Here is a 22,127-nt window from a genome sequence, read left to right on the forward strand (position 1 = left end):
ACATCTTGTTCCCTGACGTGATAATTTTCTCCAGCTGAAAATGAGACTCTCAGATTACCTCATGTCTGCCAACAAAGCAGCAGGAGCTGAAGATGACCAACTTCCTCATGTGTCACAGGGTGATCAGACGTTGCAACAAAAGACATGCAGGTGGTAGAGAGAAGAGAAAAAGCTTACAGCACCTGGTATTCCCAAGCAGTCTCCCATCCAAGTACTAACCAGGCCCAAACCTGCTTGACTTCCGAGATCAGACAAGGTCAGACATATTCAGGGTGGTGTGGCGGTAAGCAAATATATTTGTTACAAATGTGAATTATATAGGTACTGGAATCATACACTTCCTCTATGAAACCAGATAATTGCCGAGAAAGGCTGATGTGTAGTGGGCATATCATCTTCTCTGATGTGATCATTCTCTTCAGCTGAAACTGAGACTCTCAGATCACTTCGTGTCTGCCAACAAAGCAGCAGCAGCTGAAGATGACCAACTTCCTCATGTGTCACAGGGTGATCAGACGTTGCAACAAAAGACATGCAGGTGGTAGAGAGAAGAGAAAAAGCTTACAGCACTTGGTATTCCAAAGCAGTCTCCCATCTAAGTACTAACCAGGCCCAACCGTACTTGGCTTCCGAGATCGGACAAGGTCGGATATGTTCAGGGTGGTGTGGCCGTAAGCAACAAAGTCTGTGACAAATGTGCATTATATAGGTACTGGAATCATACAGTTCCTCTATGTAACCAGATAATTGCCGAGAAAGGCTGATGTGTTGTGGGCACATCTTCTTCCCTGACGTGATTATTCTCTGCAGCTGAAACTGAGACTCTCAGATCACTTTGTGTCTGCCAACAAAGCAGAAGCAGCTTAAGATGACCAACTTCCTCATGTGTCACAGGGTGATCAGACGTTGCAACAAAAGACATGCAGGTGGTAGAGAGAAGAGAAAAAGCTTACAGCACCTGGTAATCCCAAGCAGTCTCCCACCCAAGTACTAACCAGGCACAACGGTGCTTGGCTTCCGAGATCGGACGAGGTCGGGCATATTATATTCAGGGTGGTGTGGCCGTAAGCGACAATCTCTGTGACAAATGTGCATTATATAGGTACTGGAATCATACGGTTCCTCTATGCAACCAGATAATTGCCGAGAAAGGCTGATGTGTAGCGGGCATATCATCTTCTCTGATGTGATTATTCTCTCCAGCTGAAACTGAGACTCTCAGATCACTTCATGTCTGCCAACAAAGCAGCAGCAACTGAAGATGACCAACTTCCTCATGTGTCACAGGGTGATCAGACGTTGCAACAAAAGACATGCAGGTGGTTGAGAGAAGAGAAAAAGCTTACAGCACCTGGTATTCCCAAGCAGTCTCCCATCAAGTACTAACCAGGCCCAAACCTGCTTGGCTTCCGAGATCAGACGAGGTCTGGTATTTTCAGGGTGGTGTGGCCGTAAGCAACAATGTCTGTGACAAATGTGCATTATATAGGTACTGGAATCATACGGTTCCTCTATGTAACCAGATAATTGCCGAGAAAGGCTGATATGTATTGGGTACATCTTCTTCCCTGACGTGATAATTCTCTCCAACTGAAAATGAGACTCTCAGATCACTTCGTGTCTGCCAACAAAGCAGCAGCAGCTGAAGATGACCACCTTCCTCATGTGTCACAGGGTGATCAGACGTTGCAACAAAAGACATGCAGGTTGTAGAGAGAATAGAAAAAGTTCACAGCACCTGGTATTCCCAAGCGGTCTCCCATCCAAATACTAACAAGGTCTAACCCTGCTTGGCTTCCGAGATCAGACGAGGTCAGGCTTATTCAGGGTGGTGTGGCCGTAAGCAACAATAACTGTGACAAATGTGCATTATATAGGTACTGGAATCATACACTTCCTCTGTGTAACCAGATAATTGCAGAGAAAGGCTGACTTGTAGTGGGCATATCTTCCTCCCTGATGTGATTATTCTCTGCAGCTGAAACTGAGAATCTCAGATCACTTCGTGTCTGCCAACAAAGCAGCAGCAACTGAAGATGACCAACTTCCTCATGTGTCACAGGGTGATCAGACGTTTCAACAAAAGACATGCAGGTGGTAGAGAGAAGAGAAAAAGCTTACAGCACCTGGTATTCCCAAGCAGTCTCCCATCCAAGTACTAACCAGGCCCAAACCTGCTTGGCTTCCGAGATCAGACGAGGTCGGGCATATTCAGGGTGGTTTGGCCGTAAGCGACAATGTCTGTGACAAATGTGCATTATATAGGTACTGGAATCATACAGTTCCTCTATGTAACCAGATAATTGTAGAGAAAGGCTGACTTGTAGTGGGCACATCTTCTTCCCTGATGTGATTATTCTCTGCAGCTGAAACTGAGACTCTCAGATCACTTCGTGTCTGCCAACAAAGCAGCAGCAGCTGAAGATGACCAACTTCCTCATGTGTCACAGGGTGATCAGACGTTGCAACAAAAGACATGCAGGTGGTCGAGAGAAGAGAAAAAGCTTCCAGCACATGGTATTCCAAAGCAGTCTCCCATCCAAGTACTAACCAGGCCCAACCGTGCTTGGCTTCCGAGATCGGACAAGGTCGGATATGTTCAGGGTGGTGTGGCCATAAGCAACAAAGTCTGTGACAAATGTGCATTATATAGGTACTGGAATCATACAGTTCCTCTGTGTAACCAGATAATTGCAGAGAAAGGCTGATGTGTAGTGGGCATATCTTCTTCCCTGATGTGATTATTCTCTGCAGCTGAAACTGAGACTCTCAGATCACTTCGTGTCTGCCAACAAAGCAGCAGCAGCTGAAGATGACCAACTTCCTCATGTGTCACAGGGTGATCAGACGTTGCAACAAAAAACATGCAGGTGGTAGAGAGAAGAGAAAAAGCTTACAGCACCTGGTATTCCCAAGCAGTCTCCCACCCAAGTACTAACCAGGCACAACCCTGCTTGGCTTCCGAGATCAGACGAGGTCGGGCTTATTCAGGGTGGTGTGGCCGTAAGCAACAATGTCTCTGACAAATGTGCATTATATAGGTACTGGAATCATACGGTTCCTCTATGCAACCAGATAATTGCCGAGAAAGGCTGATATGTAGTGGGCACATCTTGTTCCCTGACGTGATAATTCTCTCCAGCTGAAAATGAGACTCTCAGATCACTTCGTGTCTGCCAACAAAGCAGTAGAAGCTGAAGATGACCAACTTCCTCATGTGTCACAGGGTGATCAGACGTTGCAACAAAAGACATGCAGGTGGTCGAGAGAAGAGAAGAGGCATAAAGTACCTGGTATTCCCAAGCAGTCTCCCATCCAAGTACTAACCAGGCCCAAACCTGCTTGGCTTCCAAGATTAGACGAGGTCAGGCTTATTCAGGGTGGTGTGGCCGTAAGCAACAATATCTGTGACAAATGTGCATTATATAAGTACTGGAATCATACACTTCCTCTATGTAACCAGATAATTGCCGAGAAAGGCTGATGTGTAGCGGGCATATCATCTTCTCTGATGTGATCATTCTCTGCAACTGAAACTGAGACTCTCAGATCACTTCGTGTCTGCCAACAAAGCAGCAGCAGCTGCTGAAGATGACCAACTTCCTCATGTGTCACAGGGTGATCAGACGTTGCAACAAAACACATGCAGGTGGTAGAGAGAAGAGAAAAACCTTACAGCACCTGGTATTCCCAAGCGGTCTCTCATCAAAGTACTAACCAGGCCCAACCCTCCTTGGCTTCTGAGATCAGACGAGGTCAGACATATTCAGGGTGGTTTGGCCGTATGCAACAGTCTCTGTGACAAATGTGCATTATATAGGCAATGGAATCATATGGTTCCTCTATGTAACAAGATAATTGCCGAGAAAGGCTGATATGTAGTGGGCACATCTTGTTCCCTGACGTGATTATTCTCTCCAGCTGAAACTGAGACTCTTATATCACTTTGTGTCTGCCAACAAAGCAGCAGCAGCAGAAGATGACCAACTTCCTCATGTGTCACAGGGTGATCAGACGTTGCAACAAAAGACATGCAGGTGGTAGAGAGAAGAGAAAAAGCTTACAGCGCCTGGTATTCCCAAGCGGTCTCCCATCCAAGTACTAACCAGGCCAAACCCTGCTTGGCTTCCGAGATCAGATGAGGTCGGGCTTATTCAGGGTGTTGTGGCCGTAAGTAACAATCTCTCTGAAAAATGTTTATAATATACGTACTGGAATCATATGGTTCCTCTATATAACCAGATAATTGCCGAAAAGGCTGATGTGTAGCGGGCATATCATCTTCTCTGATGTGATCATTCTCTTCAGCTGAAACTGAGACTCTCAGATCACTTCGTGTCTGCCAACAAAGCAGCAGCAGCTGAAGATGACCAACTTCCTCATGTGTCACAGGGTGGTCAGACGTTGCAACAAAAGACACGCAGGTGGTAGAGAGAAGAGAAAAAGCTTACAGCACCTGGTATTCCCAAGCTGTCTCCCATTCAAGTACTAACAAGGCCCAACCCTGCTTGGCTTCCAAGATCAGACGAGGTCGGGCATGCTCAGGGTGGTGTGGCCGTAAGTAACAATGTCTGTGACAAATGTGCATTATATAGGTACTGGAATAATACAGTTCCTCTATGTAACCAGATAATTGTCGAGAAAGGCTAACTTGTAGTGGGCACATCTTCTTCCCTGATGTGATTATTCTCTGCAGCTGAACCTGAGACTCTCAGATCACTTCGTGTCTGCCAACAAAGCAGCAGCAGCTGAAGATGACCAACTTCCTCATGTGTCACAGGGCGATCAGACATTGCAACAAAAGACATGTAGGTGGTAGAGAGAAGAGAAAAAGCTTACAGCACCTGGTATTCCCAAGCGGTGTCCCATCAAAGTACTAACCAGGCCCAACCCTCCTTGGCTTCCAAGATCAGACAAGGTCAGACATATTCAGGGTGGTTTGGCCGTAAGTAACAATCTCTGTGACAAATGTGCATTATATAGGCAATGGAATCATACACTTCATCTATGTAACCAGATAATTGCCAAGAAAGGCTGATATGTAGTGGGCACATCTTATTCCCTGACGTGATAATTTTCTCCAGCTGAAAATGAGACTCTCAGATCACTTCGTGTCTGCCAACAAAGCAGCAGCAGCTGAAGATGACCAACTTCCTCATGTGTCACAGGGTGATCAGACGTTGCAACAAAAGACAAGCAGGTGGTAGAGAGAAGAGAAAAAGCTTACAGCACCTGGTATTCCCAAGCGGTCTCCCATCCAAGTACTAACCAGGCCAAACCCTGCTTGGTTTCCAAGATCAGACGAGGTCAGGCTTATTCAGGGTGGTGTGGCCGTAAGCAACAATATCTGTGACAAATGTGCATTATATAAGTACTGGAATCATAAACCTCCTCTATGTAACCAGATAATTGCCGAGAAAGGCTGACTTGTAGTGGGCACATCTTCTTCCCTGATGTGATTTTTCTCTGCAGCTGAAACTGAGACTCTCAGATCACTTCGTGTCTGCCAACAAAGAAGCAGCGGCTGCTGAAGATGACCAACTTCCTCATGTGTCACAGGGCGATCAGACGTTGCAACAAAAGACATGCAGGTGGTAGAGAGAAGAGAAGAAGCTTACAGCACCTGGTATTCCCAAGCGGTCTCCCATCCAAGTACTAACCAGGCCCAACCCTCCTTGGCTTCCGAGATCAGGCATATTCAGGGTGGTTTGGCCGTAAGCAACAATCTCTGTGACAAATGTGCATTATATAGGCAATGGAATCATATGGTTCCTCTATGTAACCAGATAATTGAAGAGAAAGGCTGATATGTAGTGGGCACATCTTATTCCCTGACGTGATAATTCTCTCCAGCTGAAAATGAGACTCTCAGATCACTTCGTGTCTGCCAACAAAGCAGCAGCAGCTGAAGATGACCAACTTCCTCATGTGTCACAGGGTGATCAGACGTTGCAACAAAAGACATGCAGGTGGTAGAGAGAAGAGAAAAAGCTTACAGCACCTGGTATTCCCAAGCAGTCTCCCACCCAAGTACTAACCAGGCCCAAACCTGCTTGACTTCCAAGATCAGACTAGGCCGGGCTTATTAAGGGTGGTGTGGCCGTAAGTAACAATATCTGTGACAAATGTGCATTATATAGGTACTGGAATCATACACTTCCTCTATGTAACCAGATAATTGCCGAGAAAGGCTGATGTGTAGTGGGTAAATCATCTTCTCTGATGTGATCATTCTCTGCAACTGGAACTGAGACTCTCAGATCACTTCGTGTCTGCCAACAAAGCAGCAGCAGCTGAAGATGACGAACTTCCTCATGTGTCACAGGGTGGTCAGACGTTGCAACAAAAGACATGCAGGTGGTAGAGAGAAGAGAAAAAGCTTACAGCACCTGGTATTCCCAAGCTGTCTCCCATTCAAGTACTAACAAGGCCCAAACCTGCTTGGCTTCCAAGATCAGACGAGGTCGGGCTTATTCAGGCTGGTGTGGCCGTAAGCAACAATGTCTGTGACAAATGTGCATTATATAGGTACTGGAATAATACAGTTCCTCTATGTAACCAGATAATTGCCGAGAAAGGCTAACTTGTAGTGGGCACATCTTCTTCCCTGATGTGATTATTCTCTGCAGCTGAAACTGAGACTCTCAGATCACTTCGTGTCTGCCAACAAAGCAGCAGCAGCTGAAGATGACCAACTTCCTCATGTGTCACAGGGTGATCAGACGTTGCAACAAAAGACATGCAGGTTGTAGAGAGAAAAGAAAAAGCTTACAGCACCTGGTATTCCCAAGCGGTCTCCCATCCAAATACTAACAACTAACAAGGCATAACCGTGCTTGGCTTCCGAGATCAGACTTATTCAGGGTGGTGTGGCCGTAAGCAACAATAACTGTGACAAATGTGCATTATATAAGTATTGGAATCATACACTTCCTCTATGTAACCAGATAATTGCAGAGAAAGGCTGACTTGTAGCGGGCACATCTTCTTCCCTGACGTGATTATTATCTACAGCTGAAACTGAGACTCTCAGATCACTTCGTGTCTGCCAACAAAGCAGCAGCAGCTGCTGAAGATGACCAACTTCCTCATGTGTCACAGGGTGATCAGACGTTGCAACAAAAGACATGCAGGTGGTAGAGAGAAGAGAAAAAGCTTACAGCACCTGGTATTCCCAAACTGTCTCCCATTCAAGAACTAACCAGGCCCAACCCTGCTTGGCTTCCGAGATCAGACGAGGTCGAGCTTATTCAGGGTGGTGTGGCGGTAAGCAACAACATCTATTACAAATGTGTATTATATAGGTACTGGAATCATACACTTCCTCTATGTAACCAGATAATTTCCGAGAAAGGCTGACTTGTAGTGGGCACATCTTCTTCCCCGATGTGATTATTTTCTGCAGCTGAAACTGAGACTCTCAGATCACTTCGTGTCTGCCAACAAAGAAGCAGCAGCTGCTGAAGATGACCAAATTCCTCATGTGTCACAGGATGATCAGACGTTGCAACAAAAGACATGCAGGTGGTAGAGAGAAGAGAAGAAGCTTACAGCCCCTGGTATTCCCAAGCGGTCTCTCATCCAAATACTAACAACTAACAAGGCCTAACCGTGCTTGGCTTCCGAGATCAGACTTATTCAGGGTGGTGTGGCCGTAAGCAACAATAACTGTGACAAATGTGCATTATATAAGTATTGGAATCATACACTTCCTCTATGTAACCAGATAATTTCCGAGAAAGGCTGACTTGTAGTGGGCACATCTTCTTCCCCGATGTGATTATTTTCTGCAGCTGAAACTGAGACTCTCAGATCACTTCGTGTCTGCCAACAAAGAAGCAGCAGCTGCTGAAGATGACCAACTTCCTCATGTGTCACAGGATGATCAGACGTTGCAACAAAAGACATGCAGGTGGTAGAGAGAAGAGAAGAAGCTTACAGCACCTGGTATTCCCAAGCGGTCTCTCATCAAAGTACTAACCAGGCCCAAACCTCCTTGGCTTCTGAGATCAGACGAGGTCAGACATATTCAGGGTGGTTTGGCCGTAAGCAACAATCTCTGTGACAAATGTGCATTATATAGGCAATGGAATCATATGGTTCCTCTATGTAACCAGATAATTGCAGAAAAAGGCTGATATGTAGTGGGCACATCTTGTTCCCTGACGTGATAATTTTTCTCCAGCTGAAAATGAGACTCTCAGATTACCTCATGTCTGCCAACAAAGCAGCAGGAGCTGAAGATGACCAACTTCCTCATGTGTCACAGGGTGATCAGACGTTGCAACAAAAGACATGCAGGTGGTCGAGAGAAGACAAAAAGCTTACAGCACCTGGTAATCCCAAGCAGTCTCCCATCTAAGTACTAACCAGGCCCAACCCTACTTGGCTTCCGAGATAAGACAAGGTGGGGCTTATTCAGGGTGGTGTGGCGGTAAGCAAATATATTTGTTACAAATGTGAATTATATAGGTACTGGAATCATACACTTCCTCTATGAAACCAGATAATTGCCGAGAAAGGCTGATGTGTAGTGGGCATATCATCTTCTCTGATGTGATCATTCTCTTCAGCTGAAACTGAGACTCTCAGATCACTTCGTGTCTGCCAACAAAGCAGCAGCAGCTGAAGATGACCAACTTCCTCATGTGTCACAGGGTGATCAGACGTTGCAACAAAAGACATGCAGGTGGTAGAGAGAAGAGAAAAAGCTTACAGCACCTGGTAATCCCAAGCAGTCTCCCACCCAAGTACTAACCAGGCACAACGGTGCTTGGCTTCCGAGATCGGACGAGGTCGGGCATATTATATTCAGGGTGGTGTGGCCGTAAGCGACAATCTCTGTGACAAATGTGCATTATATAGGTACTGGAATCATACGGTTCCTCTATGCAACCAGATAATTGCCGAGAAAGGCTGATGTGTAGCGGGCATATCATCTTCTCTGATGTGATTATTCTCTCCAGCTGAAACTGAGACTCTCAGATCACTTCATGTCTGCCAACAAAGCAGCAGCAACTGAAGATGACCAACTTCCTCATGTGTCACAGGGTGATCAGACGTTGCAACAAAAGACATGCAGGTGGTTGAGAGAAGAGAAAAAGCTTACAGCACCTGGTATTCCCAAGCAGTCTCCCATCAAGTACTAACCAGGCCCAAACCTGCATGGCTTCCGAGATCAGACGAGGTCTGGTATTTTCAGGGTGGTGTGGCCGTAAGCAACAATGTCTGTGACAAATGTGCATTATATAGGTACTGGAATCATACGGTTCCTCTATGTAACCAGATAATTGCCGAGAAAGGCTGATATGTATTGGGTACATCTTCTTCCCTGACGTGATAATTCTCTCCAACTGAAAATGAGACTCTCAGATCACTTCGTGTCTGCCAACAAAGCAGCAGCAGCTGAAGATGACCACCTTCCTCATGTGTCACAGGGTGATCAGACGTTGCAACAAAAGACATGCAGGTTGTAGAGAGAATAGAAAAAGTTCAAAGCACCTGGTATTCCCAAGCGGTCTCCCATCCAAATACTAACAAGGTCTAACCCTGCTTGGCTTCCGAGATCAGACGAGGTCAGGCTTATTCAGGGTGGTGTGGCCGTAAGCAACAATAACTGTGACAAATGTGTATTATATAGGTACTGGAATCATACACTTCCTCTGTGTAACCAGATAATTGCAGAGAAAGGCTGACTTGTAGTGGGCATATCTTCCTCCCTGATGTGATTATTCTCTGCAGCTGAAACTGAGAATCTCAGATCACTTCGTGTCTGCCAACAAAGCAGCAGCAACTGAAGATGACCAACTTCCTCATGTGTCACAGGGTGATCAGACGTTTCAACAAAAGACATGCAGGTGGTAGAGAGAAGAGAAAAAGCTTACAGCACCTGGTATTCCCAAGCAGTCTCCCATCCAAGTACTAACCAGGCCCAAACCTGCTTGGCTTCCGAGATCAGACGAGGTCGGGCATATTCAGGGTGGTTTGGCCGTAAGCGACAATGTCTGTGACAAATGTTCATTATATAGGTACTGGAATCATACAGTTCCTCTATGTAACCAGATAATTGCAGAGAAAGGCTGACTTGTAGTGGGCACATCTTCTTCCCTGATGTGATTATTCTCATTAGCTGAAACCGAGACTCTCAGATCACTTCGTGTCTGCCAACAAAGCAGCAGCAGCTGAAGATGACCAACTTCCTCATGTGTCAGAGGGTGATCGGACGTTGCAACAAAAGACATGCAGGTGGTCGAGAGAAGAGAAAAAGCTTCCAGCACATGGTATTCCCAAGCAGTCTCCCACCCAAGTACTAACCAGGCACAACCCTGCTTGGCTTCCGAGATCAGACGAGGTCGGGCATATTATATTCAGGGTGGTGTGGTCGTAAGCGACAATCTCTTTGACAAATGTGCATTATATAGGTACTGGAATCATACGGTTCCTCTATGTAACCAGATAATTGCAGAGAAAGGCTTATGTGTAGTGGGCACATCTTCTTCCCTGACGTGATTATTCTCTGCAGCTGAAACTGAGACTCTCAGATCACTTCGTGTCTGCCAACAAAGCAGCAGCAGCTGAAGATGACCAACTTCCTCATGTGTCACAGGGTGATCAGACGTTGCAACAAAAGACATTCAGGTGGTCCAGAGAAGAGATAAAGCTTACAGCACCTGGTATTCCCAAGCAGTCTCCCACCCAAGTACTAACCAGGCCAACCGTGCTTGGCTTCCGAGATCAGACGAGGTCGGGCATGTTCAGGGTGGTGTGGCCGTAAGCAACAATGTCTGTGACAAATGTGCATTATATAGGTACTGGAATCATACAGTTCCTCTATGTAACCAGATAATTGCCGAGAAAGGCTGATGTGTAGTGGGCACATCTTCTTCCCTGACGTTAATATTCTCTTCAGTTGAAACTGAGACTCTCAGATCACTTTGTGTCTGCCAACAAAGCAGCAGAAGCTGAAGATGACAAACTTCCTCATGTGTCACAGGGTGATCAGATGTTGCAACAAAAGACATGCAGGTGGTAGAGAGAAGAGAAACAGCTTACAGCACCTGGTATTCCCAAGCAGTCTCCCATTGAAGTACAAACCAGACCCAACCCTGCTTGGCTTCCGAGATAAGACAAGGTGGGGCTTATTCAGGGTGGTGTGGCGGTAAGCGACAATATCTGTTACAAATGTGAATTATATAGGTACTGGAATCATACACTTGCTCTATGAAACCAGATAATTGCCGAGAAAGGCTGATGTGTAGTGGGCATATCATCTTCTCTGATGTGATCATTCTCTTCAGCTGAAACTGATACTCTCAGATCACTTCGTGTCTGCCAACAAAGCAGCAGCTGCTGAAGATGACCAACTTCCTCATGTGTCACAGGGTGATCAGACGTTGTAACAAAACACATGCAGGTGGTAGAGAAAAGAGAAAAAGCTTACAGCACCTGGTATTCCCAAGCGGACTCCCACCCAAGTACTAACCAGGCCCAACCCTGCTTGGCTTCCGAGATCAGACGAGGTCGGGCTTATTCAGGGTGGTGTGGCCGTAAGGAACAATTTCTGTGACAAATGTGCATTATATAGGTACTGGAATCATACACTTCCTCTATGTAACAAGATAATTGCAGAGAAAGGCTGACTTGTTATGGGCACATCTTCTTCCTTGATGTGATTATTCTCTGCAGCTGAAACTGAGACTCTCGGATCACTTCGTGTCTGCCAACAAAGCAGCAGCTGCTGAAGATGACCAACTTCCTCATGTGTCACAGGGTGATCAGACGTTGCAACAAAAGACATGCAGGTGGTCGAGAGAAGACAAAAAGCTTACAGCACCTGGTATTCCCAAGCGGTCTCCCATTTAAGTACTAACCAGGCCCAAACCTGCTTGGCTTCCGAGATCAGACGAGGTCGGGCATATTCAGGGTGGTTTGGCCGTAAGCGACAATGTCTGTGACAAATGTTCATTATATAGGTACTGGAATCATACAGTTCCTCTATGTAACCAGATAATTGCAGAGAAAGGCTGACTTGTAGTGGGCACATCTTCTTCCCTGATGTGATTATTCTCATTAGCTGAAACCGAGACTCTCAGATCACTTCGTGTCTGCCAACAAAGCAGCAGCAGCTGAAGATGACCAACTTCCTCATGTGTCAGAGGGTGATCGGACGTTGCAACAAAAGACATGCAGGTGGTCGAGAGAAGAGAAAAAGCTTCCAGCACATGGTATTCCCAAGCAGTCTCCCACCCAAGTACTAACCAGGCACAACCCTGCTTGGCTTCCGAGATCAGACGAGGTCGGGCATATTATATTCAGGGTGGTGTGGTCGTAAGCGACAATCTCTTTGACAAATGTGCATTATATAGGTACTGGAATCATACGGTTCCTCTATGTAACCAGATAATTGCAGAGAAAGGCTTATGTGTAGTGGGCACATCTTCTTCCCTGACGTGATTATTCTCTGCAGCTGAAACTGAGACTCTCAGATCACTTCGTGTCTGCCAACAAAGCAGCAGCAGCTGAAGATGACCAACTTCCTCATGTGTCACAGGGTGATCAGACGTTGCAACAAAAGACATTCAGGTGGTCCAGAGAAGAGATAAAGCTTACAGCACCTGGTATTCCCAAGCAGTCTCCCACCCAAGTACTAACCAGGCCAACCGTGCTTGGCTTCCGAGATCAGACGAGGTCGGGCATGTTCAGGGTGGTGTGGCCGTAAGCAACAATGTCTGTGACAAATGTGCATTATATAGGTACTGGAATCATACAGTTCCTCTATGTAACCAGATAATTGCCGAGAAAGGCTGATGTGTAGTGGGCACATCTTCTTCCCTGACGTTAATATTCTCTTCAGTTGAAACTGAGACTCTCAGATCACTTTGTGTCTGCCAACAAAGCAGCAGAAGCTGAAGATGACAAACTTCCTCATGTGTCACAGGGTGATCAGATGTTGCAACAAAAGACATGCAGGTGGTAGAGAGAAGAGAAACAGCTTACAGCACCTGGTATTCCCAAGCAGTCTCCCATTGAAGTACAAACCAGACCCAACCCTGCTTGGCTTCCGAGATAAGACAAGGTGGGGCTTATTCAGGGTGGTGTGGCGGTAAGCGACAATATCTGTTACAAATGTGAATTATATAGGTACTGGAATCATACACTTGCTCTATGAAACCAGATAATTGCCGAGAAAGGCTGATGTGTAGTGGGCATATCATCTTCTCTGATGTGATCATTCTCTTCAGCTGAAACTGATACTCTCAGATCACTTCGTGTCTGCCAACAAAGCAGCAGCTGCTGAAGATGACCAACTTCCTCATGTGTCACAGGGTGATCAGACGTTGTAACAAAACACATGCAGGTGGTAGAGAAAAGAGAAAAAGCTTACAGCACCTGGTATTCCCAAGCGGACTCCCACCCAAGTACTAACCAGGCCCAACCCTGCTTGGCTTCCGAGATCAGACGAGGTCGGGCTTATTCAGGGTGGTGTGGCCGTAAGGAACAATTTCTGTGACAAATGTGCATTATATAGGTACTGGAATCATACACTTCCTCTATGTAACAAGATAATTGCAGAGAAAGGCTGACTTGTTATGGGCACATCTTCTTCCTTGATGTGATTATTCTCTGCAGCTGAAACTGAGACTCTCGGATCACTTCGTGTCTGCCAACAAAGCAGCAGCTGCTGAAGATGACCAACTTCCTCATGTGTCACAGGGTGATCAGACGTTGCAACAAAAGACATGCAGGTGGTCGAGAGAAGACAAAAAGCTTACAGCACCTGGTATTCCCAAGCGGTCTCCCATTTAAGTACTAACCAGGCTCAACCCTACTTGGCTTCCGAGATCAGACGAGGTCGGGCATGTTCAGGGTGGTGCGGCCGTAAGCAACAATGTCTGTGACAAATGTGCATTATATAGGTACTGGAATCATACGGTTCCTCTATGCAACCAGATAATTGCAGAGAAAAGCTGACTTGTAGTGGGCACATCTTCTTCCCTGACGTGATTATTCTCTGCAGCTGAAACTGAGACTCTCAGATCACTTCGTGTCTGCCAACAAAGCAGCAGCAGCTGAAGATGACCAACTTCCTCATGTGTCACAGGGTGATCAGACGTTGCAACAAAAGACATGAAGGTGGTAGAGAGAGGAGAAAAAGCTTAAAGCACCTGGTAGTCCCAGGCAGTCTACCATCCAAGTACTAACCAGGCCCAAACCTGCTTGGCTTCCGAGATCAGACGAGGTCAGGCTTATTCAGTGTGGTGTGGCCGTAAGCAACAATAACTGTGACAAATGTGCATTATATAAGTACAGGAATCATACGGTTCCTCTATGTAACCAGATAATTGCCGAGAAAGGCTGATGTGTAGTGGGCACATCTTCTTCCCTGACGTGATTATTCTCTTCAGCTGAAACTGAGACTCTCAGATCACTTCGTGTCTGCCAACAAAGCAGGAGCAGCTGAAGATGACCATTTTCCTCATGTGTCACAGGGTGATCAGACGTTGCAATAAAAGACATGCAGGTGGTAGAGAGAAGAGAAAAAGCTTACAGCACCTGGTATTCCCAAGAGGTCTTCCATCCAAGTACTAAGGAGGCTCAACCCTGCTTGGCTTCCGAGATCAGACGAGGTCGGGCATGTTCAGGGTGGTGTAGCCGTAAGCAACAATGTGTCTGACAAATGTGCATTATATAAGTACAGGAATCATACGGTTCCTCTATGTAACCAGTTAATTGCAGAGAAAGGCTGACGTGTTATGGGCACATCTTCTTCCCTGATGTGATTATTCTCTGCAGCTGAAACTGATACTCTCGGATCACTTCGTGTCTGCCAAAAAGCAGCAGCAGCTGAAGATGACCAACTTCCTCATGTGTCACAGGGTGATCAGACGTTGCAACAAAAGACATGAAGGTGGTAGAGAGAAGAGAAAAAGCTTAAAGCACCTGGTATTCCCAGGCAGTCTCCCATCCAAGTACTAACCACGACCAAACCTGCTTGGCTTCCGAGATCAGACGAGGTCAGGTATATTCAGGGTGGTGTGGCCGTAAGCAAGAATAACTGTGACAAATGTGCATTATATAGGTACTGGAATCATACAGTTCCTCTATGTAACCACATTATTGCCGAGAAAAGCTGATAAGTAGTGGGCACTTCTTCTTCCCTGACGTGATTATTCTCTCGAGCTGAAACTGAGACTCTCAGATCACTTTGTGTCTGCCAACAAAGCAGCAGAAGCTGAAGATGACCAACTTCCTCATGTGTCACAGGGTGATCAGACGTTGCAACAAAAGACATGCAGGTGGTAGAGAGAAGAGAAAAAGCTTACAGCACCTCGTATTCCCAAGAGGACTCCCATCCAAGTACTAACCAGGCCCAACCGTGCTTGGCTTCCGAGATCAGACGAGGTCGGGCTTATTCAGTGTGGTGTGGCCGTAAGCAACAATAACTGTGACAAATGTGCATTATATAAGTACTGGAATCATACGGTTCCTCTATGCAACCAGATAATTTCCGAGAAAGGCTGATGTGTAGTTGGCACATCTTCTTCCCTGACGTGATTATTCTCTGCAGCTGAAACTGAGACTCTCAGATCACTTTGTGTCTGCCAACAAAGCAGAAGCAGCTGAAGATGACCAACTTCCTCATGTGTCACAGGGTGATCAGACGTTGCAACAAAAGACATGCAGGTGGTAGAGAGAAGAGAAAAAGCTTAGAGCACCTGTTATTCCCAGACAGTCTACCATCCAAGTACTAACATGGCCCAAACCCGCTTGGCTTCCGAGATCAGACGAGGTCGGGCATATTCAGGGTGGTGTGGCCGTAAGTAACAATGTCTGTGACAAATGTGCATTATATAGGTACTGGAATCATACGGTTCCTCTATGCAACCAGATAATTGCCAAGAAAGGCTAACTTGTAGTGGGCACATCTTCATCCCTGATGTGATTATTCTCTACAACTGAAACTGAGACTCTCAGATCACTTCGTGTCTGCCAAAAAAGCAGCAGCAGCTGCTGAAGATGACCAATTTCTTCATGTGTCACAGGGTGATCAGACGTTGCAACAAAAGACATGCAGGTGGTAGAGAGAAGAGAAAAAGCTTACAGCATTTGGTATTCCCAAGCAGTCTCCCATCCAAGTACTAACCAGGCCCAACCCTGCTTGGCTTCCGAGATCAGACGAGGTCAGGGAAATTCAGGGTGGTGTGGCCGTAAGTAACAATGTCTGTGACAAATGTGCATTATATAAGTACAGGAATCATACGGTTCCTCTATGTAACCAGATAATTGCTGAGAAAGGCTGATGTGTAGTGGGCACATCTTCCTCCCTGACGTGATTATTCTCTTCAGCTGAAACTGAGACTCTCAGATCACTTCGTGTCTTCCAACAAAGCAGCAGCAGCTGAAGATGGCCAATTTCCTCATGTGTCACAGGGTGATCAGACGTTGCAACAAAAGACATGCAGGTTGTAGAGAGAAGAGAAAACGCTTACAGCACCTGGTATTCCCAAGCAGTCTCCCATTAAAGTACTAACCAGGCCCAACCCTCCTTGGCTTCCGAGATCAGACGAGGTCTGGTATTTTCAGGGTGGTGTGGCCGTAAGCAACAATGTCTGTGACAAATGTGCATTATATAGGTACTGGAATCATACACTTCCTCTATGTAACAAGATAATTGCAGAGAAAGGCTGACGTGTTATGGGCACATCTTCTTCCCTGATGTGATTATTCTCTGCAGCTGAAACTGAGACTCTCGGATCACTTCGTGTCTGCCAACAAAGCAGCAGCAGCTGAAGATGACCAACTTCCTCATGTGTCACAGGGTGATCAGACGTTGCAACAAAAGACATGCAGGTGGTCGAGAGAAGACAAAAAGCTTACAGCACCTGGTATTCCCAAGCGGTCTCCCATTTAAGTACTAACCAGGCTCAACCCTACTTGGCTTCCGAGATCAGACGAGGTCGGGCATGTTCAGGGTGGTGCGGCCGTAAGCAACAATGTCTGTGACAAATGTGCATTATATAGGTACTGGAATCATACGGTTCCTCTATGCAACCAGATAATTGCAGAGAAAAGCTGACTTGTAGTGGGCACATCTTCTTCCCTGACGTGATTATTCTCTGCAGCTGAAACTGAGACTCTCAGATCACTTCGTGTCTGCCAACAAAGCAGCAGTAGCTGAAGATGACCAACTTCCTCATGTGTCACAGGGTGATCAGACGTTGCAACAAAAGACATGAAGGTGGTAGAGAGAAGAGAAAAATTTTAAAGCACCTGGTATTCCCAGGCAGTCTACCATCCAAGTACTAACCAGGCCCAAACCTGCTTGGCTTCCGAGATCAGACGAGGTCGGGTTTATTCAGTGTGGTGTGGCCGTAAGCAACAATAACTGTGACAAATGTGCATTATATAGGTACTGGAATCATACAGTTCCTCTATGTAACCAGATTATTGCCGAGAAAAGCTGATAAGTAGTGGGCACTTCTTCTTCCCTGACGTGATTATTCTCTCGAGCTGAAACTGAGACTCTCAGATCACTTTGTGTCTGCCAACAAAGCAGCAGAAGCTGAAGATGACCAACTTCCTCATGTGTCACAGGGTGATCAGACGTTGCAACAAAAGACATGCAGGTGGTAGAGAGAAGAGAAAAAGCTTACAGCACCTCGTATTCCCAAGAGGACTCCCATCCAAGTACTAACCAGGCCCAACCGTGCTTGGCTTCCGAGATCAGACGAGGTCGGGCTTATTCAGTGTGGTGTGGCCGTAAGCAACAATAACTGTGACAAATGTGCATTATATAAGTACTGGAATCATACGGTTCCTCTATGCAACCAGATAATTTCCGAGAAAGGCTGATGTGTAGTTGGCACATCTTCTTCCCTGACGTGATTATTCTCTGCAGCTGAACTGAGACTCTCAAATCACTTTGTGTCTGCCAACAAAGCAGAAGCAGCTGAAGATGACCAACTTCCTCATGTGTCACAGGGTGATCAGACGTTGCAACAAAAGACATGCAGGTGGTAGAGAGAAGAGAAAAAGCTTAGAGCACCTGTTATTCCCAGACAGTTTACCATCCAAGTACTAACATGGCCCAAACCCGCTTGGCTTCCGAGATCAGACGAGGTCGGGCATATTCAGGGTGGTGTGGCCGTAAGTAACAATGTCTGTGACAAATGTGCATTATATAGGTACTGGAATCATACGGTTCCTCTATGCAACCAGATAATTGCCAAGAAAGGCTAACTTGTAGTGGGCACATCTTCATCCCTGATGTGATTATTCTCTACAGCTGAAACTGAGACTCTCAGATCACTTCGTGTCTGCCAAAAAAGCAGCAGCAGCTGCTGAAGATGACCAATTTCTTCATGTGTCACAGGGTGATCAGACGTTGCAACAAAAGACATGCAGGTGGTAGAGAGAAGAGAAGAAGCTTACAGCACCTGGTATTCCCAAGCGGTCTCTCATCAAAGTACTAACCAGGCCCAACCCTCCTTGGCTTCTGAGATCAGACGAGGTCAGACATATTCAGGGTGGTTTGGCCGTAAGCAACAATGTCTGTGACAAATATAAACTGTATAGGTACTGGAATCATACGGTTCCTCTATGCAACCAGATAATTGCCGAGAAAGGCTGATAAGTAGTGGAAACATCTTCCCTGACATGATTATTCTCTCCAGCTGAAACTGAGACTCTCATATCACTTCGTGTCTGCCAACAAAGCAGCAGCAGCTGAAGATGACCAACTTCCTCATGTGTCACAGGGTGATCAGACGTTGCAACAAAAGACATGCAGGTGGTAGAGAGAAGAGAAAAAGCTTACAGCATTTGGTATTCCCAAGTGGTCTCCCATCCAAGTACTAACCAGGCCCAACCGTGCTTTGCTTCCGAGATCGGACAAGGTCGGATATGTTCAGGGTGGTGTGGCCGTAAGCAACAAAGTCTGTGACAAATGTGCATTATATAGGTACTGGAATCATACGGTTCCTCTATATAACCAGATAATTGCCGAGAAAGGCTGATGTGTAGCGGGCATATCATCTTCTCTGATGTGATCATTCTCTTCAGCTGAAACTGAGACTCTCAGATCACTTCGTGTCTGCCAACAAAGCAGCAGCAGCTGAAGATGACCAACTTCCTCATGTGTCACAGGGTGGTCAGACGTTGCAACAAAAGACATGCAGGTGGTAGAGAGAAGAGAAAAAGCTTAAGGCACCTGGTATTCCCAAGCGGTCTACCATTCAAGTACTAACCAGGCCCAACCCGGCTTGGCTTTCGAGATCAGACGAGGTCGGGCTTATTCAGGGTGGTGTGGCCGTAAGCAACAATATCGGTGACAAATGTGCATTATGTAGGTACTGTAATCATACGGTTCCTCTATGTAACCAGATAATTGCCGAGAAAGGCTGATGTGTAGTGGGCACATATTCTTCCCTGATGTGATTATTCTCTTCAGCTGAAACTGAGACTCTCAGATCACTTTGTGTCTGCCAACAAAGCAGCAGCAGCTGAAGATGACCAACTTCCTCATGTGTCACAGGGTGATCAGACGTTGCAACAAAAGACATGCAGGTGGTAGAGAGAAGAGAAAAAGCTTACAGCACCTGGTATTTCCAAGCGGTCTCCCACCCAAGTACTAACCAGGCCCAACCCTGCTTGGCTTCCGAGATCAGACGAGGTCAGGCATATTGAGGGTGGTGTGGCCGTAAGCAACAATGTCTGTGACAAATGTGCATTATATAGGTACTGGAATCATACAGTTCCTCTATGTAACCAGATAATTGCCGAGAAAGGCTGATGTGTAGTGGGCACATCTTCTTCCTTGACGTTAATATTCTCTTCAGTTGAAACTGAGACTCTCAGATCACTTTGTGTCTGCCAACAAAGCAGCAGAAGCTGAAGATGACAAACTTCCTCATGTGTCACAGGGTGATCAGATGTTGCAACAAAAGACATGCAGGTGGTAGAGAGAAGAGAAACAGCTTACAGCACCTGGTATTCCCAAGCAGTCTCCCATTGAAGTACAAACCAGACCCAACCCTGCTTGGCTTCCGAGATAAGACAAGGTGGGGCTTATTCAGGGTGGTGTGGCGGTAAGCGACAATATCTGTTACAAATGTGAATTATATAGGTACTGGAATCATACACTTGCTCTATGAAACCAGATAATTGCCGAGAAAGGCTGATGTGTAGTGGGCATATCATCTTCTCTGATGTGATCATTCTCTTCAGCTGAAACTGATACTCTCAGATCACTTCGTGTCTGCCAACAAAGCAGCAGCTGCTGAAGATGACCAACTTCCTCATGTGTCACAGGGTGATCAGACGTTGTAACAAAACACATGCAGGTGGTAGAGAAAAGAGAAAAAGCTTACAGCACCTGGTATTCCCAAGCGGACTCCCACCCAAGTACTAACCAGGCCCAACCTTGCTTGGCTTCCGAGATCAGACGAGGTCAGGGAAATTCAGGGTGGTGTGGCCGTAAGTAACAATGTCTGTGACAAATGTGCATTATATAAGTACAGGAATCATACGGTTCCTCTATGTAACCAGATAATTGCTGAGAAAGGCTGATGTGTAGTGGGCACATCTTCCTCCCTGACGTGATTATTCTCTTCAGCTGAAACTGAGACTCTCAGATCACTTCGTGTCTTCCAACAAAGCAGCAGCAGCTGAAGATGGCCAATTTCCTCATGTGTCACAGGGTGATCAGACGTTGCAACAAAAGACATGCAGGTTGTAGAGAGAAGGGAAAACGCTTACAGCACCTGGTATTCCCAAGCAGTCTCCCATTAAAGTACTAACCAGGCCCAACCCTCCTTGGCTTCCGAGATCAGACGAGGTCGGGCATGTTCAGGGTGGTGCGGCCGTAAGCAACAATGTCTGTGACAAATGTGCATTATATAGGTACTGGAATCATACGGTTCCTCTATGCAACCAGATAATTGCAGAGAAAAGCTGACTTGTAGTGGGCACATCTTCTTCCCTGACGTGATTATTCTCTGCAGCTGAAACTGAGACTCTCAGATCACTTCGTGTCTGCCAACAAAGCAGCAGCAGCTGAAGATGACCAACTTCCTCATGTGTCACAGGGTGATCAGACGTTGCAACAAAAGACATGAAGGTGGTAGAGAGAAGAGAAAAAGCTTAAAGCACCTGGTATTCCCAGGCAGTCTACCATCCAAGTACTAACCAGGCCCAAACCTGCTTGGCTTCCGAGATCAGACGAGGTCAGGCTTATTCAGTGTGGTGTGGCCGTAAGCAACAATAACTGTGACAAATGTGCATTATATAAGTACAGGAATCATACGGTTCCTCTATGTAACCAGATAATTGCTGAGAAAGGCTGATGTGTAGTGGGCACATCTTCTTCCCTGACGTGATTATTCTCTTCAGCTGAAACTGAGACTCTCAGATCACTTCGTGTCTGCCAACAAAGCAGCAGCAGCTGAAGATGACCATTTTCCTCATGTGTCACAGGGTGATCAGACGTTGCAACAAAAGACATGCAGGTGGTAGAGAGAAGAGAAAAAGCTTACAGCACCTGGTATTCCCAAGAGGTCTTCCATCCAAGTACTAAGGAGGCTCAACCCTGCATGTTTTCCGAGATCAGACGAGGTCGGGCATGTTCAGGGTGGTGTGGCCGTAAGCAACAATGTGTCTGACAAATGTGCATTATATAAGTACAGGAATCATACGGTTCCTCTATGTAACCAGTTAATTGCAGAGAAAGGCTGACGTGTTATGGGCACATCTTCTTCCCTGATGTGATTATTCTCTGCAGCTGAAACTGATACTCTCAGATCACTTCGTGTCTGCCAACAAAGCAGCAGCAGCTGAAGATGACCAACTTCCTCATGTGTCACAGGATGATCAGACGTTGCAACAAAAGACATGAAGGTGGTAGAGAGAAGAGAAAAAGCTTAAAGCACCTGGTATTCCCAGGCAGTCTCCCATCCAAGTACTAACCACGACCAAACCTGCTTGGCTTCCGAGATCAGACGAGGTCGGGCTTATTCAGTGTGGTGTGGCTGTAAGCAACAATAACTGTGACAAATGTGCATTATATAAGTACTGGAATCATACAGTTCCTCTATGTAACCAGATTATTGCCGAGAAAAGCTGATAAGTAG

General features: G+C 46.2%; 5 non-coding genes and 46 pseudogenes across 5 annotated transcripts; all 51 read right to left on the reverse strand.

Annotated features, from left to right (window-relative positions):
• Nucleotides 1–170: 170 nt before the first annotated feature.
• Nucleotides 171–289, reverse strand: LOC140291756 (5S ribosomal RNA; annotated as a pseudogene).
• Nucleotides 290–558: 269 nt separating this feature from the next.
• LOC140293981 (5S ribosomal RNA) lies at nucleotides 559–677 on the reverse strand (annotated as a pseudogene).
• A 269-nt stretch (nucleotides 678–946) lies between these two features.
• Nucleotides 947–1,070, reverse strand: LOC140296571 (5S ribosomal RNA; annotated as a pseudogene).
• A 269-nt stretch (nucleotides 1,071–1,339) lies between these two features.
• LOC140268741 (5S ribosomal RNA) lies at nucleotides 1,340–1,457 on the reverse strand (annotated as a pseudogene).
• A 269-nt stretch (nucleotides 1,458–1,726) lies between these two features.
• Nucleotides 1,727–1,845, reverse strand: LOC140295176 (5S ribosomal RNA; annotated as a pseudogene).
• A 269-nt stretch (nucleotides 1,846–2,114) lies between these two features.
• LOC140298362 (5S ribosomal RNA) lies at nucleotides 2,115–2,233 on the reverse strand. Its single transcript, XR_011914017.1, has one exon. It is a non-coding gene; the product is annotated as a 5S ribosomal RNA (ribosomal RNA).
• Nucleotides 2,234–2,502: 269 nt separating this feature from the next.
• On the reverse strand, nucleotides 2,503–2,621 carry LOC140295965 (5S ribosomal RNA; annotated as a pseudogene).
• A 269-nt stretch (nucleotides 2,622–2,890) lies between these two features.
• LOC140300821 (5S ribosomal RNA) lies at nucleotides 2,891–3,009 on the reverse strand (annotated as a pseudogene).
• A 269-nt stretch (nucleotides 3,010–3,278) lies between these two features.
• Nucleotides 3,279–3,397, reverse strand: LOC140297224 (5S ribosomal RNA; annotated as a pseudogene).
• Nucleotides 3,398–3,669: 272 nt separating this feature from the next.
• LOC140292870 (5S ribosomal RNA) lies at nucleotides 3,670–3,788 on the reverse strand (annotated as a pseudogene).
• Nucleotides 3,789–4,057: 269 nt separating this feature from the next.
• Nucleotides 4,058–4,176, reverse strand: LOC140279740 (5S ribosomal RNA; annotated as a pseudogene).
• Nucleotides 4,177–4,444: 268 nt separating this feature from the next.
• On the reverse strand, nucleotides 4,445–4,563 carry LOC140293263 (5S ribosomal RNA; annotated as a pseudogene).
• A 269-nt stretch (nucleotides 4,564–4,832) lies between these two features.
• Nucleotides 4,833–4,951, reverse strand: LOC140294868 (5S ribosomal RNA; annotated as a pseudogene).
• A 269-nt stretch (nucleotides 4,952–5,220) lies between these two features.
• On the reverse strand, nucleotides 5,221–5,339 carry LOC140315735 (5S ribosomal RNA; annotated as a pseudogene).
• A 272-nt stretch (nucleotides 5,340–5,611) lies between these two features.
• LOC140290849 (5S ribosomal RNA) lies at nucleotides 5,612–5,720 on the reverse strand (annotated as a pseudogene).
• Nucleotides 5,721–5,989: 269 nt separating this feature from the next.
• On the reverse strand, nucleotides 5,990–6,108 carry LOC140295132 (5S ribosomal RNA; annotated as a pseudogene).
• A 269-nt stretch (nucleotides 6,109–6,377) lies between these two features.
• Nucleotides 6,378–6,496, reverse strand: LOC140291705 (5S ribosomal RNA; annotated as a pseudogene).
• A 657-nt stretch (nucleotides 6,497–7,153) lies between these two features.
• LOC140293986 (5S ribosomal RNA) lies at nucleotides 7,154–7,272 on the reverse strand (annotated as a pseudogene).
• A 660-nt stretch (nucleotides 7,273–7,932) lies between these two features.
• Nucleotides 7,933–8,051, reverse strand: LOC140290838 (5S ribosomal RNA; annotated as a pseudogene).
• A 658-nt stretch (nucleotides 8,052–8,709) lies between these two features.
• On the reverse strand, nucleotides 8,710–8,833 carry LOC140296572 (5S ribosomal RNA; annotated as a pseudogene).
• A 269-nt stretch (nucleotides 8,834–9,102) lies between these two features.
• On the reverse strand, nucleotides 9,103–9,220 carry LOC140291170 (5S ribosomal RNA; annotated as a pseudogene).
• A 269-nt stretch (nucleotides 9,221–9,489) lies between these two features.
• Nucleotides 9,490–9,608, reverse strand: LOC140297020 (5S ribosomal RNA; annotated as a pseudogene).
• Nucleotides 9,609–9,877: 269 nt separating this feature from the next.
• LOC140298363 (5S ribosomal RNA) lies at nucleotides 9,878–9,996 on the reverse strand. Its single transcript, XR_011914018.1, has one exon. It is a non-coding gene; the product is annotated as a 5S ribosomal RNA (ribosomal RNA).
• Nucleotides 9,997–10,265: 269 nt separating this feature from the next.
• LOC140296623 (5S ribosomal RNA) lies at nucleotides 10,266–10,389 on the reverse strand (annotated as a pseudogene).
• A 269-nt stretch (nucleotides 10,390–10,658) lies between these two features.
• LOC140278217 (5S ribosomal RNA) lies at nucleotides 10,659–10,776 on the reverse strand (annotated as a pseudogene).
• Nucleotides 10,777–11,433: 657 nt separating this feature from the next.
• LOC140299038 (5S ribosomal RNA) lies at nucleotides 11,434–11,552 on the reverse strand. Its single transcript, XR_011914624.1, has one exon. It is a non-coding gene; the product is annotated as a 5S ribosomal RNA (ribosomal RNA).
• Nucleotides 11,553–11,821: 269 nt separating this feature from the next.
• On the reverse strand, nucleotides 11,822–11,940 carry LOC140298224 (5S ribosomal RNA). The gene has a single exon (XR_011913891.1). It is a non-coding gene; the product is annotated as a 5S ribosomal RNA (ribosomal RNA).
• A 269-nt stretch (nucleotides 11,941–12,209) lies between these two features.
• Nucleotides 12,210–12,333, reverse strand: LOC140296625 (5S ribosomal RNA; annotated as a pseudogene).
• A 269-nt stretch (nucleotides 12,334–12,602) lies between these two features.
• LOC140278223 (5S ribosomal RNA) lies at nucleotides 12,603–12,720 on the reverse strand (annotated as a pseudogene).
• Nucleotides 12,721–13,377: 657 nt separating this feature from the next.
• LOC140299039 (5S ribosomal RNA) lies at nucleotides 13,378–13,496 on the reverse strand. Its single transcript, XR_011914625.1, has one exon. It is a non-coding gene; the product is annotated as a 5S ribosomal RNA (ribosomal RNA).
• Nucleotides 13,497–13,765: 269 nt separating this feature from the next.
• On the reverse strand, nucleotides 13,766–13,884 carry LOC140310248 (5S ribosomal RNA; annotated as a pseudogene).
• A 269-nt stretch (nucleotides 13,885–14,153) lies between these two features.
• On the reverse strand, nucleotides 14,154–14,272 carry LOC140296842 (5S ribosomal RNA; annotated as a pseudogene).
• A 269-nt stretch (nucleotides 14,273–14,541) lies between these two features.
• Nucleotides 14,542–14,660, reverse strand: LOC140290850 (5S ribosomal RNA; annotated as a pseudogene).
• A 268-nt stretch (nucleotides 14,661–14,928) lies between these two features.
• On the reverse strand, nucleotides 14,929–15,047 carry LOC140292855 (5S ribosomal RNA; annotated as a pseudogene).
• Nucleotides 15,048–15,316: 269 nt separating this feature from the next.
• LOC140277167 (5S ribosomal RNA) lies at nucleotides 15,317–15,435 on the reverse strand (annotated as a pseudogene).
• A 269-nt stretch (nucleotides 15,436–15,704) lies between these two features.
• LOC140296677 (5S ribosomal RNA) lies at nucleotides 15,705–15,823 on the reverse strand (annotated as a pseudogene).
• Nucleotides 15,824–16,095: 272 nt separating this feature from the next.
• LOC140291748 (5S ribosomal RNA) lies at nucleotides 16,096–16,214 on the reverse strand (annotated as a pseudogene).
• Nucleotides 16,215–16,483: 269 nt separating this feature from the next.
• On the reverse strand, nucleotides 16,484–16,602 carry LOC140312184 (5S ribosomal RNA; annotated as a pseudogene).
• A 269-nt stretch (nucleotides 16,603–16,871) lies between these two features.
• Nucleotides 16,872–16,990, reverse strand: LOC140310253 (5S ribosomal RNA; annotated as a pseudogene).
• A 269-nt stretch (nucleotides 16,991–17,259) lies between these two features.
• LOC140296007 (5S ribosomal RNA) lies at nucleotides 17,260–17,378 on the reverse strand (annotated as a pseudogene).
• A 269-nt stretch (nucleotides 17,379–17,647) lies between these two features.
• LOC140277172 (5S ribosomal RNA) lies at nucleotides 17,648–17,766 on the reverse strand (annotated as a pseudogene).
• Nucleotides 17,767–18,034: 268 nt separating this feature from the next.
• Nucleotides 18,035–18,153, reverse strand: LOC140297149 (5S ribosomal RNA; annotated as a pseudogene).
• A 272-nt stretch (nucleotides 18,154–18,425) lies between these two features.
• On the reverse strand, nucleotides 18,426–18,544 carry LOC140267336 (5S ribosomal RNA; annotated as a pseudogene).
• A 266-nt stretch (nucleotides 18,545–18,810) lies between these two features.
• On the reverse strand, nucleotides 18,811–18,929 carry LOC140288353 (5S ribosomal RNA; annotated as a pseudogene).
• A 269-nt stretch (nucleotides 18,930–19,198) lies between these two features.
• LOC140288985 (5S ribosomal RNA) lies at nucleotides 19,199–19,317 on the reverse strand (annotated as a pseudogene).
• Nucleotides 19,318–19,586: 269 nt separating this feature from the next.
• On the reverse strand, nucleotides 19,587–19,705 carry LOC140300323 (5S ribosomal RNA; annotated as a pseudogene).
• A 657-nt stretch (nucleotides 19,706–20,362) lies between these two features.
• On the reverse strand, nucleotides 20,363–20,481 carry LOC140268211 (5S ribosomal RNA; annotated as a pseudogene).
• A 269-nt stretch (nucleotides 20,482–20,750) lies between these two features.
• LOC140269899 (5S ribosomal RNA) lies at nucleotides 20,751–20,869 on the reverse strand (annotated as a pseudogene).
• A 269-nt stretch (nucleotides 20,870–21,138) lies between these two features.
• LOC140294382 (5S ribosomal RNA) lies at nucleotides 21,139–21,257 on the reverse strand (annotated as a pseudogene).
• A 269-nt stretch (nucleotides 21,258–21,526) lies between these two features.
• On the reverse strand, nucleotides 21,527–21,645 carry LOC140294256 (5S ribosomal RNA; annotated as a pseudogene).
• A 269-nt stretch (nucleotides 21,646–21,914) lies between these two features.
• LOC140296421 (5S ribosomal RNA) lies at nucleotides 21,915–22,033 on the reverse strand (annotated as a pseudogene).
• Between the last annotated feature and the right edge of the window lie 94 nt (nucleotides 22,034–22,127).

This window comes from Leuresthes tenuis, unplaced genomic scaffold (genome assembly GCF_036924035.1).
Source record: "Leuresthes tenuis unplaced genomic scaffold, fLeuTen1.0.hap1 SCAF_1, whole genome shotgun sequence".
Lineage (NCBI taxonomy): Eukaryota > Metazoa > Chordata > Actinopteri > Atheriniformes > Atherinopsidae > Leuresthes > Leuresthes tenuis.